This window comes from Leptodactylus fuscus, chromosome 1, assembly GCF_031893055.1.
Source record: "Leptodactylus fuscus isolate aLepFus1 chromosome 1, aLepFus1.hap2, whole genome shotgun sequence".
Taxonomy (NCBI): Eukaryota; Metazoa; Chordata; class Amphibia; order Anura; family Leptodactylidae; genus Leptodactylus; species Leptodactylus fuscus.
The window spans coordinates 23,813,292-23,834,837 of record NC_134265.1 but is presented as its reverse complement, the minus strand read 5'-3'; the positions used below and the strand labels follow the sequence as shown (position 1 = coordinate 23,834,837).

The 21,546-nt window shown below is 44.2% G+C and overlaps 1 protein-coding gene across 2 annotated transcripts in view; it reads left to right on the top strand.

The window, feature by feature from the left end:
* The first annotated feature begins 327 nt into the window (after positions 1-327).
* Positions 328-21,546, top strand: part of RAB27B (RAB27B, member RAS oncogene family) — a 159,418-nt gene continuing 138,199 nt past the window's right edge. For both annotated transcript variants that reach the window (XM_075268784.1, XM_075268766.1), the window contains exon 1: positions 328-598. The gene's annotated coding sequence lies outside the window, so the exon portion shown is untranslated. The remainder of the gene's footprint in view (positions 599-21,546) is intronic.

Below are 21,546 nucleotides of genomic sequence, written 5' to 3'. Positions count from 1 at the left end.
ATCATGTACAGTAGATCCCTATGATGTTCAGTCGATCACTACAACACTGCTAGTCCTGGCCATTGGAACTATGGTCGGACAGGATTTGCAGCCATAGCACAGACCATACAATACATTTGCATTCATTCTGCACGACAAACTCATGTCTGCTATACCTGACACTCTCATCACTCCTACACCCGACAACCTCAGCTCTACTACATCTGTTGGGGTAGTCGCGGATTGCAATCCTCTAATGTTTTCCCCCCATGATGTTGATGCTGCAGATTCTGGGGGGGGGGGTCTCTGTGATTCAGCAGCAGTCACTGTGAGGGGTGGAGTGTAGGACCCAGCAGAGCTGCAGGCAGGCAGGCAGGCAGACAGGCAGCAGTGTGTCACTGGGCTGAGATCAGGAGAGAGCTGTATCTGGGGAGAGTGGATCTCAGTGATCTGGTCTGGAGCCAGGGATCCCTGCATGCAGTGCACCTGATCCTCCTCTGCAGCCTTCCTCCTTCTCATGGCACAAGAAGGCATGGATGCAACAGTGCTGAGAGCTTTGCAATGAGCTGCCACCTCCAGCAGATCCTCAGAGGAGCAGAGCAGCACATCCAGGGCGGAGGTAGAGCTTTATATACATTGTATCCTGGCTATATACTTAGTAGCACTGCCTGGGCTCTGCATAGTGCTGGATGGAGCCTGGGGCAGGGCACTACAAGGCTCAGCTTCCATCAGGCCTTCAACTTGCAGCACTTTGCAACTTATGCTTGTGTGTATCAGTGTCTTGTATCTGTGTTACCTCTGCTATACCAATCTATCACAGGTGTAGCAGAGCTGAGTGCGTCAGTATATGTTCTGTTTGTGTTTGTAGTGATTCAGTTACGATGATAAAGGGTTTAATGACGGGTTCGGCTCTGCTACATCTATACGATGCACTGTATTATGGCAACGCTACTGCTAAGTTTGTCAATGTAGTCGTGTTGAGATTCTCCGGTTTAGGCTAGAACTTTGGCCATGACACCTGCTGTAGGTTCGCCAGGTTGCCCAGGGACTCCTTTGCTCATGTAAGTGAACGGCGTTGCGATCTGAGGGTGCTGCAAATGCAACTTGGGGTCGCAAAAAAAAAAAAAAAATCAAACACTGCTAAATTTTTACGACTTGTAGTCGTAGTCACAAGATCCCCTAGGTCAGGCGTCCGCAACCTTCGGCACTACAACTCCCAACGTGCTCTATTCACTCCCAAGAACAGCAGAGCAAGCGTGCATGCTGGGAGTTGTAGTCTTACAACTGCTGGAGTGCCTAAGGTCGCCTACCCCTGCCCTAGGTGGTAATGCCACTCCATTCACTTACATTAGGGCGACTTTAGTCATGTGACCGGAGTTCTGGCCAAAGTCGCCTTATGGTCGCCCTAGGGAGGGATTATCTTTGCTGTTGTTGCGGAACGGTTTGGTTGTTTCCTAAGAACTGTCATGAGACACATTTTCGGAAAGTCGTAGGGTTTCTGATAAATATCTGGTGTATTGAGTGTTACGAGCCCAGGGCTATAAGTTGCGGTGCAATCACATTCACTATCATAGCGATGGAGAAAGCACTACATGGCGCAGCCTGACTGGTATCTTATAGCGCCGAATGATCGTATACAAGCATAAAAGGTGTCAGCGGTGGGAAATGGCGGTCACCAATGTCTGCTTCACGCGATGGAATCGGGTTATGAGAGCTTCACAAATACTCGGTTTCAGTTGTGAAATGTTGTGCCGAAACCCCTGTCATGTGACCAAATATCGCCATGTTGTGCAGCGGCATTGTGACTCCACTCACTTACATTAGTGAAGAATTCGCAGGGCGACAGTGAAAATTGGTCATGTGACACCTGTTGCGGTCAAAGCTTCTAGCCTTTAACAATAGGAAAATGATGTTAATAAGCTGACGTCCGCCGTAAAGGAGGTGCAAACCATCTGTAGACCGTTGTTGCGCCATTTTAGAGGCTTGTAACTACGCTTATGACACGTGATGAATTAGGTCTCATTTATCAAAACTGTCTAAGGCCCCACGTAGCGGGCAAGCTGCAAAAAAGCGCTAGGGGAAAAAAAACCGCATTGCATCTTTTCCCGAGGCGCTTTTCGCAGAAAGTCTGCAGAGTTCTCCTTCTGTGGACTTTCTACCTCTATTATATCTATAAGGACACCGCCGCCACTTCCATAGGTATAAATGACATGCTGCGATTTCCAAAAACGCGACGGTTCCGCTGCGGGTATTTTTCTGAAATGTGTGGATAGGATTGGCTAGAGTTCCATCTGCTTTGCAGGGACATAAAAAAACTAAGTGTTTTATGCCGCACTGTTTACGTTACGTGGGGACAAGGCGTAAGTGGAGCAATGAAAACTGCATCAGATTCATCCATGAGGGGGTCGATTCCCATTGGCGTGACTAGGAATGGTGGGGCCCCCTGGCAAACTTTTGACATGGGCCCCTCCCCCAATCAACGCCAAAGACCCTGACCAACTGAACCCACCCCACGCATTTCTGCGCACACTATTATGCTCCATAGTGGCCCCTGCACACACTATTATCCCCCATAGTGGCCCCTGCACACAGTATTATGACCCATAGTGACCCCTGCACACAGTATTATGCCCCATAGTGGCCCCTGCACACAGTATTATGCCCCATAGTGACCCCTGCACACAGTATTATGCCCCATAGTGGCCCCTGCACACAGTATTATGCCCCATAGTGGCCCCTGCACACAGTATTATGCCCCATAGTGGCCCCTGCACACAGTATTATGCTCCATAGTGGCCCCTGCACACAGTATTATGTCCCATAGTGGCCCCTGCACACAGTATTATGCCCCATAGTGGCCCCTGCACACAGTATTATGCTCCATAGTGGTCCCTGCATACAGTATTATGCCCCATAGTGGCCCCTGCACACAGTATTATGTCCCATAGTGGCCCTGCACACAGTATTATGTCCCATAGTGGCCCCTGCACACAGTATTATCTCTCATAGTGGCCCCTGCACACAGTATTATGCCCCATAGTGGCCCCTGCACACAGTATTATGCCCCATAGTGGCCCCTGCACACAGTATTATGCCCCATAGTGGCCCCTGCACACAGTATTATGCTCCATAGTGGCCCCTGCACACAGTATTATGTCCCATAGTGGCCCCTGCACACAGTATTATGCCCCATAGTGGCCCCTGCACACAGTATTATGCCCCATAGTGGTCCCTGCATACAGTATTATGCCCCATAGTGGCCCCTGCACACAGTATTATGTCCCATAGTGGCCCTGCACACAGTATTATGTCCCATAGTGGCCCCTGCACACAGTATTATCTCTCATAGTGGCCCCTGCACACAGTATTATGCCCCATAGTGGCCCCTGCACACAGTATTATGTCCCATAGTGGCCCCTGCACACAGTATTATCCCCCATAGTGGCCCCTGCACACAGTATTATGCTCCATAGTGGCCCCTGCACACAGTATTATGCCCCATAGTGGCCCCTGCACACAGTATTATGCTCCATAGTGGTCCCTGCATACAGTATTATGCCCCATAGTGGCCCCTGCACACAGTATTACGCCCCATAGTGGCCCCTGCACACAGTATTATCCCCCATAGTGGCCCCTGCACACAGTATTATGCTCCATAGTGGTCCCTGCATACAGTATTATGCCCCATAGTGGCCCCTGCACACAGTATTACGCCCCATAGTGGCCCCTGCACACAGTATTATTCCCCATAGTGGCCCCTGTACACAGTATTATGCTCCATCTTCAATTAAGTCTGGGATGTCATGTGACCGGGGGGCCTGCGTTGCAGCACATATGGACGCAGATCCCGGTCATGTGACATCAGGGACGTCACGCAAGTAGGCCCAAAGCCTGCCTGGAGAGGTAAATAACATTGTTTTTTATGTTCCTTTACCTCTCCTGGGCCTCTGATCATTATATAGTATAGTATAGTGCTTGTGGGGCCTGAGGCCTCACTTACCAATCCTGGCCCCTGCCCTGTGGCAGCTGCTACCCCGGTAGTTATGCCTCTGCACATTCCCGTTTTTGCAGGCTACACCACTTTTAGGCAACAGCCCACTTCTCTCCTGCTGTCTCGTTTCCTTCATGTAAATTTGGGCACTACCGTGTTTCCCCGAAAGTATGACACCCCCTGAAAGTAAGGCATGCGGGGGTTTCTGTTGAATTGCCTAATATAAGGCATCCCCCGAAAAAAAAAAAAAGGCATGCCCGGCAGTGGTGTGCGGGGTTTTGGGGGGCGGGGCTTAGCAGAGGTTTTGGGGGGCGGGGCTTAGCAGAGTTTTCGTGGGCGGGGCTTTGCAAGCTCCACTTCACTGACACAGCAGCCTCTGCTGCCTCTGCTGTTGTAGGATGAGCTCTCCCAGCTCATCCCAGAGGCAGAGACAGCAGCTGCCATACAGAAGAGGCAGCAGCCGGCTTTCCTGTGCACACCCAGCACAGAGCACGGCTGCTGTGTCAGTGAAGTGGAGCGTGCAAAGCCCCACCCACGAAAGCTCCGCTAAGCCCCGCCCCCCGAAGCCTCGCTAAGCCCCGCTCAACACTTCCAGGACAAACAGCAGCACCAGCGCTGCTAGGAAGAAGGGAAAGGTAAGTATGATACCTTCCCCCCTCCCCTACACTACCTACAACCGGCAGTCATGCTGACGCTCCACTAAGGAAGTGCATGACTGCCGGTTCTAATAAGGCACCCCCCGAAAATAAGACAGGTCCTATATTTAGAGTGACAATTTAATATAAGACACTGTCTTATTTTCGGGGAAACACGGTAGGACTGCGTTCCTTGACGCCATTTCCTCGGGCTGGGCCAGAGACTCTATTGGAGACTTTGCCACAAAAACGTCTGAAAATTGGCGGAGAGGAAAGTCGGAAAAGACGGAAAACTTTACAGTCAGTGGGGTCCACAACACTAGTGTGAACCTAATGTAAAGAACATGGAATTGCACCTGTAGGTTAATAAAACAGCCCCATTAAAAACCCTGTTCGCATAGTGTGAGGTGGAGTCGGCCATTTTTATACTTTTCAATCCACAACCTCCTCTGTCCTGGGCGTCCATCTGACTTTTCACCCCATAGAAAAATCCCAATCATAATGATAAATATGTGAGATTTATTAAAGGGAACATGGTGCAGTTTACAATAGCAACCAGTCAGATTCTGTCTCTCAGAAGCCATTTTGAAAGTGAAAGCAGCATTCTGATTGGTTTCTTTTTTTTTTTCTTTTTTTTAATGTAGATTGTGAGCCCCACATAGAGCTCACAATGTACATTTTTCCCTATCAGTATGTCTTTTTTTGGAATATGGGATGGAAATCCATGCAAACACGGGGAGAACATACAAACTCCTTGCAGATGGTTTTTTGCCCTTGGTGGGATTTGAACACCAGGACCCAGCGCTGCAAGGCTGCAGTGCTAACCACTGAGCCACCGTGTGGCCCCCTATTCTGATTGGTTTCTATGGGCACTTCTTTTAGCAACAGTGTTGATAAATCTCCCCTCTATGGTAAAAACACAACCTTAGGGAACTGTCATGGCTTTAGGATGGGTACAGCAGGGTCCGCTACTTGGGACCCCCTTTTCGAGCCCGGGCCGAAAAGAAAGAGAAGCTTTTACTTTCAGGCTCTTGGCACCGTCGTGTATGACAAGGCTGACCGTTAACGGGACACATTATATATCCTGAAAATCGTGGACCCCAATATGTGGGGTCCCGGAGATAGAACCCCTTTTTGTTAGATACTTATGGCCATGCTTACCAACATTTCAGGGTGGTTGTCCTATAGAATGGCGCATGCGCAAGACCATGGCTACTATTGGCGAGTTCGTGCTCCTTTTTGGCATGTTACAACCACCCTTTTTTTTTGGGACATGGGTATGTTATCACACTAGTTATGCCCCTTTGACCCCAGCAGATTCGGGGCCTAAAAGATTTGCTCGCTCTTTAGGGAGTCCACTAGGTCACTTCTGTTTTCAGGAGCCTCCTGGGTGTTTCAGGAGAGTTGTGAAGTATGTTTATGGTCTATCAAGCAATCGCCATTAGTGTGCCATAGTGATGGGCATACCGCTTTATATATTTATTGGGCCGTTGGGAGGAGTGTAATCTGGCAGGGTGGCTATTGGACCAGAAAAGTTTGTGCCCCCCTACTGTGAAGGAAGCGGGAGCTTGTATCATTACAAGGCGGACACTATGGTACGGCCATTCTGTGCGTCTTGTAAGACTATTATTTCATTACATCCTATTATTATTACTGACCATTGTAGTCCGTGTGGGCCACATTTATTGTGCCGGTGTACAAGGCGTGAAAAACTCACAAATTTTTTGCACAATTGCCACCCCAACCACTTTCCCAAAAAGTGACATAGTGAGTGCATGCAAATCATCATTTACATCAGAAACTTGGCGTAAGGAATGCTCGAAATTTACACCACCTATGAGCACATGGCAAGGCGCACGGCCTGTTGGGGGTCGCCCCTCACAGGATCAGGGATAGCGATAATGGCAATCTTCATAAATCTCCCCTATGATTTCAGCTCTTGTCGGATTTGTAGTTCCACGACAGCTGGATGGATAGGCTTCAGGTTGCAGAACAGAGCATTATATATATCTCTGATCGATCTGCACCCAGGCGGGACATGCCCGATTTCCCAGGATTGTTATGGTATGTTCACATGGTGAAAAATTATGAGGTGTCTGAAACGGACATCTGCCACAGATTTTTCCCGACAGATGAATAGACCTGATCAACCGGGAGCCTCGAGCTGCGTAATCTGAAAAAATGGGAGGCAGAATCGGGGTAGAATCTCCTGCTTATTTTAGGGTAGAATCTGTCCCCAAATCAGCGACTGTGTCAACATACCCTTACTGACTTGATAAGTGTGCGTCAACAGTAGTGGTGCAATTTTTGCTGCTACAGAGCTCCAGATCCGTTCCTGCCTCTCCCAGTTTTAAAATTATAACAACTCAGAATACCTGCAGCCACCAGGTGGAGCTCCTGCATACATACTTATCAATGGGGGGGATTTATGAAGACTGGCATTTCTTATGTTTCTTAGTTTTAATAATGTCTCCGGCTGTTGTGAGATGCATTTGTTGTCCTCCAGGCGCGCTTCCATATACCAGAATTGAAATCTCCGCTACTCATGAACTGCCATAGATTTCGTGTATAACTTGCACAGGTTTTCTGGCCTGAGTTATAGCAAATTTGTTGTTCCAAGTCCTCTCTAACCTCTCTGCCCATCGCCCCCTTTTTAAAAAAGTGATGAGCGAATGTAGAAGGAACAAAGTGGCACTGCCCCCAAAATGTGCAAAATTTACACAATGAAACTGGCACAGCTGGGTCAGTAAATTCCTCCAGTGTAAATACTATAAACTTCTATGCTCCCCCTAGTGGACACCTTTGTAAGAAATTTTGTGTAGTGTATAGTGTAGGGTGCAAAGACGTCCTACAGAGGAATAGCTGCAATTTGGGGATTTTGTATATGGCAATGATATAGCGATGAGCCATATTTTTGACCCTGGTCTTCATAACTGCATCGCTGGCGGAGGTCGCGGTTCATTTATGAGCTCTGACCTATCCTTCAAGTCACACATTCAAACCCTCAACACCTCCTGCCGCCTCCAACTCAAGAACATCCACCGAATCCGCTCCTTCCTCACCCCTGAAACTACCAAGATGCTCGTCCAGGCCCTCATAATCTCCCGCTTAGATTACTGCAACACCCTTCTCCATAGACTCCCAGCAAACACCCTCGCCCCCCTCCAGTCCACCCTAAACTGCGCTGCTCGCTTAATCCACCTCACCCCCCGATCCTCATCGGCTGCTCCCCTCTGCCAGTCCCTCCACTGGCTACCTATAGCCCAGCAAATTGAGTTCAAGCTACTAACGCTAACATACAAAGCCATCCACAACCTGTCCCCTCCATATATCTCTGACCTCATCTCCCACTACCTGCCCACACGTAACCTCAGATCCTCCAATGACCTCCTACTCCGCTCTGCTCTCATCTGCTCCTCACACAACCGTCTCCAAGATTTCTCCCGTGCATCCCCCATACTCTGGAACTCCTTACCAAGACACATAAGACTGATCCCCACAATCACAGGCTTCAAGAAGGCGCTGAAGACTCCCCTATTCAGGAAGGCCTACAACCTCCAATAACACTATCACCGCACTGCCATCTGTACAGTCTCCCCCTCTCCTTCTGTCTCTACCCCCCTTCCCCCATAGATTGTAAGCCCTCGCGGGCAGGGCCCTCTACCCCACTGTGCCAGCCGGTCATTGTTAGTATTATATCTACCTGTATATTCTGTGTATTGTATGTAACCCCCAAATGTAAAGCACCATGGAATTAATATAATAATGTAAAGCACAATGGAATTAATATAGTAATGTAAAGCACCATGGGATTAATATAATAATGTAAAGCACCATGGAATTAATATAATAATGTACAGCACCGTGGAATTAATATAATAATGTACAGCACCGTGGAATTAATATAATAATGTACAGCACCATGGAATTAATATAATAATGTACAGAACCATGGAATTAATATAATAATATACAGCACTATGGAATTAATATAATAATGTAAAGCACCATGGAATTAATATAATAATGTACAGCACCATGGAATTAATATAATAATGTACAGAACCATGGAATTAATATAATAATGTAAAGCACCATGGAATTATATAATAATGTAAAGCACCATGGAATTAATATAATAATGTACAGAACCATGGAATTAATATAATAATGTACAGCACTATGGAATTAATATAATAATGTAAAGCACCATGGAATTAATATAATAATGTACAGAACCATGGAATTAATATCATAATGTACAGCACCATGGAATTAATATCATAATGTACAGCACCATGGAATTAATATAATAATGTAAAGCACCATGGGATTAATATAATAATGTAAAGCACCATGGAATTAATATAATAATGTACAGAACCATGGAATTAATATAATAATGTACAGCACCGTGGAATTAATATAATAATGTACAGCACCATGGAATTAATATAATAATGTACAGAACCATGGAATTAATATAATAATGTACAGCACTATGGAATTAATATAATAATGTAAAGCACCATGGAATTAATATAATAATGTACAGCACCATGGAATTAATATAATAATGTACAGAACCATGGAATTAATATAATAATGTACAGCACCATGGAATTAATATAATAATGTAAAGCACCATGGAATTATATAATAATGTAAAGCACCATGGAATTAATATAATAATGTAAAGCACCATGGAATTAATATAATAATGTAAAGCACCATGGAATTAATATAATAATATAATAATGTATAGCACCCTGGAATTAATGGTGCTATATAAATAAACAATAAGTATGTCCAGATCAGGCGTACAATAAATCTGACCCAATGCTTCTTAGTAGCGCTGGCTCCAGGTCTTGCTGTTACTTGTGGTGCCACAGGTTGCCTTTCATAGTAAACTTCCATGGCCACCCTATCCATACCCTATATATTCATGGAGACGCTGACCTCCAGAACTACATTAGTCAACATGTGGCCACATCGCAGGAAGATCTAGATAATTGTTACATCTGGCTTCCAGGGTTTTCTTTATAATTCGGTTACTTCTAAATGGGTCTTTCCTGTGGATGACACCAAGACTGCGGTGAAGAAGAAGACAGACGCCTTGTCTCTGGGTGCATTACACAAAGTGCTCACATCTCCCACAATCTTCTCCTTTATACTACTGGGCACTTGTAGAACAAAACAAAAGCTTCAGATGAGATTTCATATTTTTTTTATTAGTATGATGTCATCGATATCACCTATGATGTAATATCTTCAAGTCCTGGGACGGATGGTGGAGGAGTGCGCTGTAAGTAACCTGCGGTATATAGGAATATAGGGCTTGGTTATAAATGCCATAAACCACTAAAGCTGTGATGTCATTACATAGAGTGACATCACAGGAATGGTTTAGCACCTGATCTCGTCTTCAAGCATACAATGTAATTCTGAGAACGCAAGTCCAAGGGTGAAATCTCTTCTCTGAACACATGGAGGGCGGACTGTATATCAAGGGAACATGACAGCCCGACTATATATAGTGTTCAGTAAAAGGGATTCTACCATTTAAAAGTTTTTTTTTTTTCTAGTTGACATGTCGGAATAGCCTTAAGAAAGGCTATTCTTCTCCTACCTTTAAGTGTCGATGCACAGTACTCCATAGAACTACATGAGCATACTACGCATGCTCGCATATGCAGTTCATCAGTCACATCGTCTGTTCACAGCTCAGTCCCATTCAAGTTATAAGGCAGAGCTGCAATACCAAGCATGGCCACTATACAATGTATGGCGCTGTGTTTGGTATTCAGTAAAGAGGCTGCAGTGCTCACTTGAACACAGTGGTCTCTTGAGCCATCTGATCTGTGGAAGCCCTGGATGTTGGACCCCAGCCGATCTTCCTTTAGGATTAATCATCACTTAATACACCTGTAAAACCTTTTTAAAATATGTAATAGGGATTATATCTACTCCCGGGTTCTTGTCAAAGAATAGACTGAATAATATTTCTGAAGACTAAACCTGGCCTGGGAATGGGTACACAGCCCCGCTGCTCCTTTATTCCTACATAGTGGAGGACGCTAAAGGGTTATCCTGGGACTTTTTCGCTTACTTACAGCCCAGACTATCAGTTTTCCAGTTTTGAGTCAGATTCACGTGATCGGAACCAGCACCCATAATGTCTCTGCCTCCTCTTTCCTCCATGTTTTTACCTGCACTATGAGGGTTGGTTCTCTGTAGTCAGTGTAGGCCGCGGTCGGGTGGCCTAAACTGACAGCAAATGCCGTTAGTGAGCGATCCAGGCGACGGCGCGGGCTACATGCGGCAGGCCAGATAAATGTCCTCGGTGGGTTAAGGACCCCTGGGCTAAAGCCATCGGAAATATGTATTTTTCGATGGCTTTAGGCAACCCCTGTGTTTTGGTCGTTCGACCCTCGCCGGAGGTCGCAACCCACAGGTTGAGAACCTCTGCCTTAGGGGAAGGAAGCTCAGTAGCAGTAGTGGTGCGGTCCCAAACAGTCAAAGACAAGGACACAAAATATGCAGCATAGGGGCAACACGGTGGCTCAGTGGTTAGCACAGCAGCCTTGCAGTGCTGGAGTCCTGGGTTGGAATCCCACCAGCAACAACATCTGCAAGGAGTTTGTATGTTCTCCCCGTGTTTGCATGGATTTCCTCCCATTCTACAAAGACATACTGATAGGGAAATAAATGTACATTGTGATTGTTATATGGGGCTCACAATCTACATAAAAAAAAAAATTGCGGCATAAACTGATTATATTTAGAAAAAAAATAGGAAAATTAATAAACCTTGACTTCAGGCACAAATGAGCAAAATAAAATGCAGAATTAACCACAGGAAAAAACAAAATAAAATCCTGCTCGTCTGAGCGACTAACTAAACAGTAATGTTAACCTAACTCTACATGTGGCTTACTACCAGCCACACAAACAAGCGCAATATTGTGTCACAGGATTCAGGGTTACAGGACAGACTCCTCCTTTCACTCCATGGATATGTATTGGAGCACAGAATCTTCAGCCTTTTTATGGTCCAGAAATGAGCCAAGGACTCACACCTGGGCTGAGGCCTACTCCAGACCCACAATGGACCACACATAAGTTAAAAACCTGGGGGAGTTATATGGGAAGAATATGCAAATCTGTCTTCCATGATGTAATTAGGAAGTCAGGTGCCTCAGTGTTGCAAACCAATAGAGGGCGCTCACTGGAATGTGCAAGCCTGTCTTCCCTGATGTAATTAGGAAGACAGAATCTCAGTGATATAGCCCATTAAAGGCTGTTCCCTTTAACATCATGCTCGACCTTCCAAGAGGCCTTTGTTTTGCAATGATGCTGGGATTATTACCAGGTATAGTCTCTCAACCGAGGACGGCCGTTTCGATGTTATTGCATCTCGTCAGCCTGGTGTAGAGAAGACTAACCTGGTAGAGGTGAAAGGCTTAAACAGGGTTAGGGGGATATCGTCACTCCTTGGGGAGAGACCACCATATAGGTGAGATTCCAGCACCCTGCCCCTCACCTCACACCCTGTAGCCTTCCTCCCTATTATGTGGAACTTTCCAGAAGCTCGGACATGTGCATATTTATGGTCATTGGTTTGGAATGTGACCTTGTACCTTTCCAACAAGCCTTCTGGAACTAAACTAGAGCTGAAGTGGAAGAAGCACCAAGGCCAGTTCAATGAACCCTTTCCAAAAAACAAACAAAAAAACCCAACATGCAATGCACAACATTTAGCAAATGTTGTGGACACCTCTTTGATCCACAAGGGGATGTGGTTCACTGGAAAAGGGGCATAGCTCAGTTGGAAATGGGGCATGGCTTATGGTGTGCCAGCGTCCAACAAAATTTGAGTGCCATGTAAGCTAACCAAAAGGTGGTAGAAAGTTAGACATATGATGATCTTGATACATTTTGCTGATGGTTGTGCTTGACCTGTGCTTCGAAATAGAAAATCTACCCCAATATTTTGTGCACTGTGTGATGTTGGCCCTCTTGAGACCCGTAGGCCTACAGATGTACAGTACAATGTCTCCTTGTGTTCTTACCAGGGCCGTAGAGTTGATCACTTCTCTATTGTTCTACTCCATGACTCCAACTCTGACTCCATAAATGGCTGCTTTTGGCCAATTTCTGATCTAAAACAAGGCAAGACATCTTAGAAACAAAGATTCCACCAATAAGTTGTGGCCAAAGTGGTAAGAAATGGGATGAAATGGTGCCGGTTGACTTGAAGCGTATCTAAACATTTGGACAACTTCTGATTTCTGACAGTATTTGTGTCCTTCATAAATTCTGTAACACGTTTTGTCTCCTTTCTGTGAAATCCGGCATTGCTCCTATATTGAGAGCCGTTCCTGCCTCTCACTGAATGTTACTCGAGACAGAACAGTCCAAACAAGGCCCTCGGAGGTCACCAGCCAAAACCTGGAAGAGATAGAAACTTCTTACCAGAATCTTCATAACTGGTCAAGAAGAGGAACATATGGTGGTCTGCGGGCGTGTTCACATCTGTGTTGTTCTGTCGATTCTTCTGGTCCATCCAGGGGTGAACCTAGGGTTTGTGCCGCCTGAGGCGGACGTCAGAAAGCCGCCCCGAGGGGGGGGCGGCTTTCTGACGTCCGCCTCAGGCGGCACAAACCCTAGATTCACCCCTGGATGGAGGGGCCGAGCGTAGGAGGTGGAGGGGCGGGGCTGAGCGGAGGGGGCGGAGCGAGCGTCTTAAGCAGACAGGTAGAGGGCCTGCTCTCTGCTAAGCGTGAGGGGCGGCTGCTGGAGCAGCGCTGCGTCCACAGGGCCGCCCCAATCCACCGCTCACTTCCCGTGCCGGGCTGCCGAGATGGTGACGCTAAGCCAGTGGACTGGCTTAGGTCATCAAAAATGCCGCCCTCCCCTGGGGCCCCGGCATAGCGCCGCCTGAAGCGGTCGCTTCAGGTCGCCTCATGGGAGGTGCGGCACTGGGTCCATCACCAGAACTAAAAGAATGGAAAATTGAACAACAAACGATTCCGAGGGACCCCGCTGACTATAATGGGGTCTGGTAGATGCCTATTATCTTTTCCCTGACATTGACAGATGATAACGTCGGAATTGTAGGACTTTTCCTTCCAGAATTTCCGATAGATTCCTCATTTTATAACTTTACTTCTTCCGTCTCCACCCAAAGCTGACTACGACTACACACACTACTGCTAGGATCACTGCCGATCACAACGAAACCTCAGTATCTGAGTCTCCTGCGTCCTTGCACTTGACCATAAATTACCACTAAATGGAAGCTTCAGCCGAAATCTCAGTCCCTGTAGGTGGCTGTAAAGCAGTTATTTCTATTGTTTCCATTGGTAACCAGTGTCTCTGTATATACAGTATGCCAGCGGGCTAGCGGGTTTCATCATTGTAGCGCTGCATGATCCTATGAACCCTGTCACTGACCGTCACTCACATGGTGTCCTCGTAGCCATTACTTCCAGGGTCTGTAAATGTCACTTGTCTTATTATACTTGATGGATGAAGGATTCAGGGTCATCTGTTCCCTTCAAGTGTAGTGACAGCGCGCTAGTGTGATCTCATGTGACGGTACTAATATTTTACATGAAATGTTATAGATTTGGACAAAAAAATTGCATGTTGAAGAATGAAAAGATAATCTATAGGATCTGGAGGATATGGCGGTGACATAAACAGAGCTCAGTATATAGTGCAATGCTATGGACAAGAGTAAAGGCAGTAGTGTCTGCCCCCTAAATAATCTGATGGCATTGTGGCAAGTAGTATAGTAGTTATATTCTTGTACATAGGAGTAGTATTATAGTAGTTATATTCTTGTACATAGGAGGTAGTATTATAGTAGTTATATTCTTGTACATAGGAGTAGTATTATAGTAGTTATATTCTTGTACATAGGAGCAGTATTATAGTAGTTATATTCTTGTACATAGGAGCAGTATTATAGCAGTTATATTCCTGTACATAGGAGTAGTATTATAGTAGTTATATTCTTGTACATAGGAGGTAGTATTATAGTAGTTATATTCTTGTACATAGGAGCAGTATTATAGTAGTTATATTCTTGTACATAGGAGCAGTATTATAGTAGTTATATTCCTGTACATAGGAGGTAGTATTATAGTAGTTATATTCTTGTACATAGGAGCAGTATTATAGTAGTTATATTCTTGTACATAGGAGGCAGTATTATAGTAGTTATATTCTTGTACATAGGAGGTAGTGTTATAGTAGTTATATTCTTGTACATAGGAGCAGTATTATAGTAGTTATATTCTTGTACATAGGAGGTAGTATTATAGTAGTTATATTCTTGTACATAGGAGTAGTATTATAGTAGTTATATTCTTGTACATAGGAGGTAGTATTATAGTAGTTATATTCTTGTACATAGGAGTAGTATTATAGTAGTTATATTCTTGTACATAGGAGTAGTATTATAGTAGCTATATTCTTGTACATAGGAGCAGTATTATAGTATTTATATTCTTGTACATAGGAGCAGTATTATAGTAGTTATATTCTTGTACATAGGAGCAGTATTATAGCAGTTATATTCCTGTACATAGGAGCAGTATTATAGTAGTTATATTCTTGTACATAGGAGTAGTATTATAGTAGTTATATTCTTGTACATAGGGGCAGTATTATAGTAGTTATATTCTTGTACATAGGAGCAGTATTATAGTAGTTATATTCTTGTACATAGGAGCAGTATTATAGTAGTTATATTCTTGTACATAGGAGTAGTATTATAGTAGTTATATTCTTGTACATAGGAGCAGTATTATAGCAGTTATATTCCTGTACATAGGAGCAGTATTATAGTAGTTATATTCTTGTACATAGGAGCAGTATTATAGCAGTTATATTCCTGTACATAGGAGCAGTATTATAGTAGTTATATTCTTGTACATAGGAGTAGTATTATAGTAGTTATATTCCTGTACATAGGAGCAGTATTATAGTAGTTATATTCTTGTACATAGGAGCAGTATTATAGTAGTTATATTCTTGTACATAGGAGTAGTATTATAGTAGTTATATTCTTGTACATAGGAGGTAGTATTATAGTAGTTATATTCTTGTACATAGGAGCAGTATTATAGTAGTTATATTCTTGTACATAGGGGCAGTATTATAGTAGTTATATTCTTGTACATAGGAGTAGTATTATAGTAGTTATATTCTTGTACATAGGAGCAGTATTATAGTAGTTATATTCTTGTACATAGGAGCAGTATTATAGTAGTTATATTCTTGTACATAGGAGCAGTATTATAGTAGTTATATTCTTGTACATAGGAGCAGTATTATAGTAGTTATATTCTTGTACATAGGAGGCAGTATTATAGTAGTTATATTCTTGTACATAGGTGCAGTATTATAGTAGTTATATTCTTGTACATAGGAGCAGTATTATAGTAGTTATATTCTTGTACATAGGAGGTAGTATTATAGTAGTTATATTCTTGTACATAGGAGCAGTATTATAGTAGTTATATTCTTGTACATAGGAGGTAGTATTATAGTAGTTATATTCTTGTACATAGGAGCAGTATTATAGTATTTATATTCTTGTACATAGGAGGTAGTATTATAGTAGTTATATTCTTGTACATAGGAGCAGTATTATAGTAGTTATATTCTTGTACATAGGAGCAGTATTATAGTAGTTATATTCTTGTACATAGGGACAGTATTATAGTAGTTATATTCTTGTACATAGGTGCAGTATTATAGTAGTTATATTCTTGTACATAGGAGCAGTATTATAGTAGTTATATTCTTGTACATAGGGGGTAGTATTATAGCAGTTATTTTCTAATACAAAGGGACTAGTATTAAAGTATTTATGTTCTTGTAAGTAGGAGGTAGTATCATAGAAAATGTATACTATGCTGTAAACTTCTTTTTTTTAACTGAAAATTTAGGGGTGACATATAGCTTTGCATGACTGTACAGTAGTATATATTGGCTCTTTCTGTTCCACTTATATATTGGGATGCAAATCTCTGATAGAAGACGCCATGCATAGTGTTTTGAAGTAATTTAAGTGCAGTATGATATGGGGTGTGTATGGTGTGAATTGGCCCTGTATGAGACTGTTATGTATTTTGTAGTTTTCAGAAAAGGGAATGCGAAGGCCTGTGATTGGGTCTCATCAGTCATGTGGGGCGCATGGTCATCATATCACATTGATGCAAGCGTCATGGGGTTCTTGCACTTCATATGGTCTTATGAGGCCCGATCACAAACCTCAACAGTTCCCCAAAGCCACTGGCATCATCCTGGAGACTGGAAGAGGACCAAAGATGGATTTTGGCCACCTGGACCCTGCACATACCCCCTGTTCCAGCTGTCTCCTGGTGCTGCAAGCTATAACAGTGGACAGGGAGTGTAAGCAGTCTGCTCATATTCACTTAGTAGGAGCGGGGCCACCCTATATAGAGGAAGGGGGCTGCAGCTCCAGTGCTATTACTTGAATGCAAATAGAGCGGCTTCTGGCACCAGGAGACAGAAGGATCTTGTGGAGTCTGGATGTCGGACCCCCATACATCACATACTGATGATCTACCCTGAGGACAGATCATGAATATTAAAAATGGATTTAGGGCCCTTTAAACACTCCCTGGATAATCCCTTTTAACAGATTGGAATGATATATTTTAGCAGACTCTGAGATTTGTGCTGCTGCTTTATCTCACCGAGAATTGATACAATTACATTTTAGAATTAAAATTTGCAGAATTTCATTAAAGGGGTTATCCGAGGAATAATAAAGCTTATGGATCCATTCCCTGCACTGGTTAAGCTTTATTACTAATATACACTCAGGTCCCTGGAACCCTGTTTAATACATGTGTGGAGGCCCAAACTCGGGTTCTTCCGCCTCCCCTGCTGACACTCATCACCCATTGGACCTGTGGCCCAAGTAGATGGGATTTGAAGTCAGAACCGCTGCAGGGGAGGCAGAGGAATGAGAGTTCTGGCCTCCCCATCTGTCCTCCACACCCGTAATGAACAGGGCTCTGGGGTATCGGGGGATCTATTAGTAATAAAGATTATGTACTGCAGGGAATGCACTGTTAGGGGTAGTTCACACGGAGTAAAATGGCGTGTATTTTGGAGTGTAATTTTACGCGTGTAAAAAAATTTACGCGTGTATTTTGGAGCATTTTTTTGCGTTTTACAGAGCATTTGTTGATGCATTTACGGAAGCATCAAAAAACACCAAATGCATCAAAAAACGCTCTTCAAAATGCGGCAGAAACGCCATGCGCAAAAAAACTCTCCAAAATATGCGGAGAAATTTTTTTATACGCGTAAAATTACACTCCAAAATACACGCCATTTTACTCCGTGTGAACTGGCCCATATAGGGGTTATCTGGTTTCTAACATTGATGGACATTTATATTAGATCTGTTGGAGTCCGACACCCGAGATCCCTGCAGGTCACCAGTACCAAGACAGCGCGGCTTTTGGAATTGTTTACATACCGTGAGCCACATTACTCACTCACAAAACTGTAGTGTCTCAAATATCATGTCTTTGATCTATCTGAAACTAAATCTCTCCAAGACTGAGCTACTACTGTTTCCACCATCTAACAGATCTGTCCCTGATATATCCATTGCAGTCTTAGGCCTTACTATAACTCCTAGGCAGCAGGCCCGCTGCCTCGGGGCCATGTTTGACGCAGACCTTTCCTTCACCCCTCATATTGAATCACTCGCACGTTCATGTCACCTCCACCTCAAAAACTTCTCCAGAATACACCCTTTCCTTACCAGAGATTCACTAAAGACACTTATTGTCTCTCTGATTCATTCTCGCCTTGACTACTGTAACTCCTTACTAATCGGTCTTCCCCTCACTAAACTCTCCCCTCTATAATCTATCCTGAATGCAGCGGCCAGGCTCATCTATCAGGCTAGATGCTACAGCGATGCCTCTGGTCTGTGCCAGTCACTACATTGGCTGCCTATTCATTATAGAATAAAATATAAAGTTCTCCCCCTCCCCCACAAGGCTCTCCATAATGCCGCACCTCCATACATCTCCTCCCTCATCTCTGTCTACCGCCCAACCTGTGTTCTCCGCTCACTCAATGACCTAACACTTACATCCTCTATTATCAGAACCTCCCACGCTCGTATACAAGACTTCTCCCGAGCTGCACCACTTCTCTGGAATGCTCTACCCCGGACGATCAGATTAACTCCCAATTTCTACAGCTTGAAGCGCAAACTAAAGACACATCTTATCAGACAGGCCGATCACAATTCCTAATGTAAACCCGTCCTTACCATAATTAGAATCCCTAAAATGTAACCCTCCTCTGTTCCAGCTCCCACATTTCCCCACATGATATGATGCCATTTCAGGCTAACTCTATAGGTCCAAGCTCCATCCACATGTTACAGGACACGACTAGTGACGGCTCATAAAGTTTTATGTTTGTGTAATGACAGTAACCTCTATTACAGAAGTGTCTGACCTCTGTATAAGCAATGCCGCCCCTGCAACCTCTTGTGTCACCCCCTCTACCTCATAGATTGTAAGCTCTTGCGAGCAGGGCCCTCAGTCCCATTGTGTGAAGTGACTGTTTCTTTGTTATGTATCTTTTTGTCGGGTCTTGAAACCTACTAATTGTACAGGGCTGCGGAATAGGTCGGCGCTATATTAATAAAATGTATTATTATTATTATGTAGTGGCGAGTGTAGGTTCTACAGCGCTGCTGCATAGATTTTAATGGTACAGTAGTACCCGCAGTCACCACTACTTTTTGTATGGCAAATGACTAGCGCAGCATATGGTATATAAATAATACCGCAAACCGCTCTGCCTTAGTACCGGTGACCTGTGTCAGACCCCCGCAGATCTATTATTGATCTAATAAGGATAGGCCATCAATGTTAGAAATTTGATAACCCCTTTTAAGCTTTGTTAATCCCTTTAATTAGTACTAGCAGGAGGACCCGGCTTCTCACGGGTATATTACATTTTATGTTTTGTAGAGGCCCCATAAGAATTGTCCAATTTTGCACTGGTGTATTTTGTAAGTTTGTGTGTATGTCCATAAGCGTCATGTGATTATGTGTATCTCATTTTGCATATCAGTGAAAAACCTGTGATTGGTTGTTATGGATACCTGGAGTAAAGCTGTATCTAATCCTTCCCCGTGTAGTACTGTGTTTAGACGCAAGTATCTAATCCTTGTTGAAGTGGTACTGTGTGCAGATGCGTGTATTTAATCCTCCCCCATGTGGTATTGTGTGAAGAGGCGCATATCTAATCCTCCGGCAAGTGAAACTGTGTGCAGACATGCGTATCTAATCTTACGGCATGTGGTACTGTGTGCAGACATGCGTATCTAATCCTCTAGCGTGTGGTACTGTATGCTGAGATGCGTATGTAATTCTCTGGCGTGTGGTATTGTGTGCAGAGGCGTGTATCTAATCCTGCCCCATGTGGTACTATGTGCAGACGCAGGTATCTAATCCTCACCTATGTGGTATTGTGTGCAGTGGCGTGTATCTAATCCTCTGGCATGTGGTACTGTGTGCAGTGGCGGATATCTAATCATCTGGTGTGTGGTATTGTGTGAAGACACATGTATCTAATCCTCTGGCGTGTAGAACTGTGTGCAGATGCACGTATCTAATCCTCTGGTGTGTGATACTGTGTGCAGATGCGCGTATCTAATCCTCCCCCGTGTGGTACTGTGTGCCAAGATGCGTATCTAATTCTCTGGCATGTGGTACTGTGTGCAGACACACGTATCTAATCCTCTCCTGTGTGGTATTGTGTGAAGAGGCGCGTATCTAATCCTACGGCGTGTGGAACTGTGTGTAGACGCGCGTATCTAATCCTACGGCATGTGGTACTGTGTGCAGACGTGTGTATCTAATCCTATGGCCTGTACAACTGTGTGCAGACACGCGTATCTAATCTTCCAGCATGTGGAACTGTGTGTAGACGCACATATCCAATCCTACGGCATGTGGTACTGTGTGCAGACGTGCTTATCTCATGCTCTGGTGTGTGGAACTGTGTGCAGATGCGCGTATCCAATCCCTTGGCATGTGGTACTGTGTGCAGACACAGGCATCCAATCCCCTGGTGTATGGTACTGTGTGCAGATGCACGTATCTAATCCTTCAGTGTGTGGAACTGTGTGCAAATGTGTCTATCTTATCCTCTGGCGTGTGATACTGTGTGCTGATCTGTGTATCTAATCCTCTGATGCGTGTATCTCAGTTTGGATATCAGTGTTGTATTGTGCATGTGGACTGACCGTGTATATTGCAGTTGGATTATGAGGGAAAGACTTGCAGGTTTGTATTGGCTAAGGGGGGGCATTGTGTTTGGAATGCTGTATCTCAGCAACGGTACGTCCGAGCGAGTTGGAGTCTCATCTTAAACCTTCCCGGATTCCTGAAGTATCTCTGTACCAAATTTGGTGAAGATCGGTCCAGTCGTTTGGTTTGCATTAGAGAAAAGACAGAAATTCATTTTTATAATATAGAGAGATTATTTCCATCCGACCAGAATCCTTACGGTAGATATTCTATACCTGGGATACTTTTAACCATTCAATCCCACCGTAATGACACCAGAGGTGGAAATGCAGATTGTGTGCTGAGCAGACAACTTGTACTTGCCATCATGGGCCATGTGAGAGGAAGGATTCAGTACGGACACCTCCCCTGTGTAAGTCAGAAGAGCTTTCATGTCTTAAGCATCCTGTGAATAAAAAGAAGAGTTTAATATTCATGAAGCCTCTTAATGTATTGCCGAGCTAATCACCATAAGGAAAATCTTCCATCAAAGCCGGTGCGCTATTAAAAGACAAAATGCTGGAAAATTGGCGATGAAATGGAGACTCGGGTGGTAGGAGAGAAG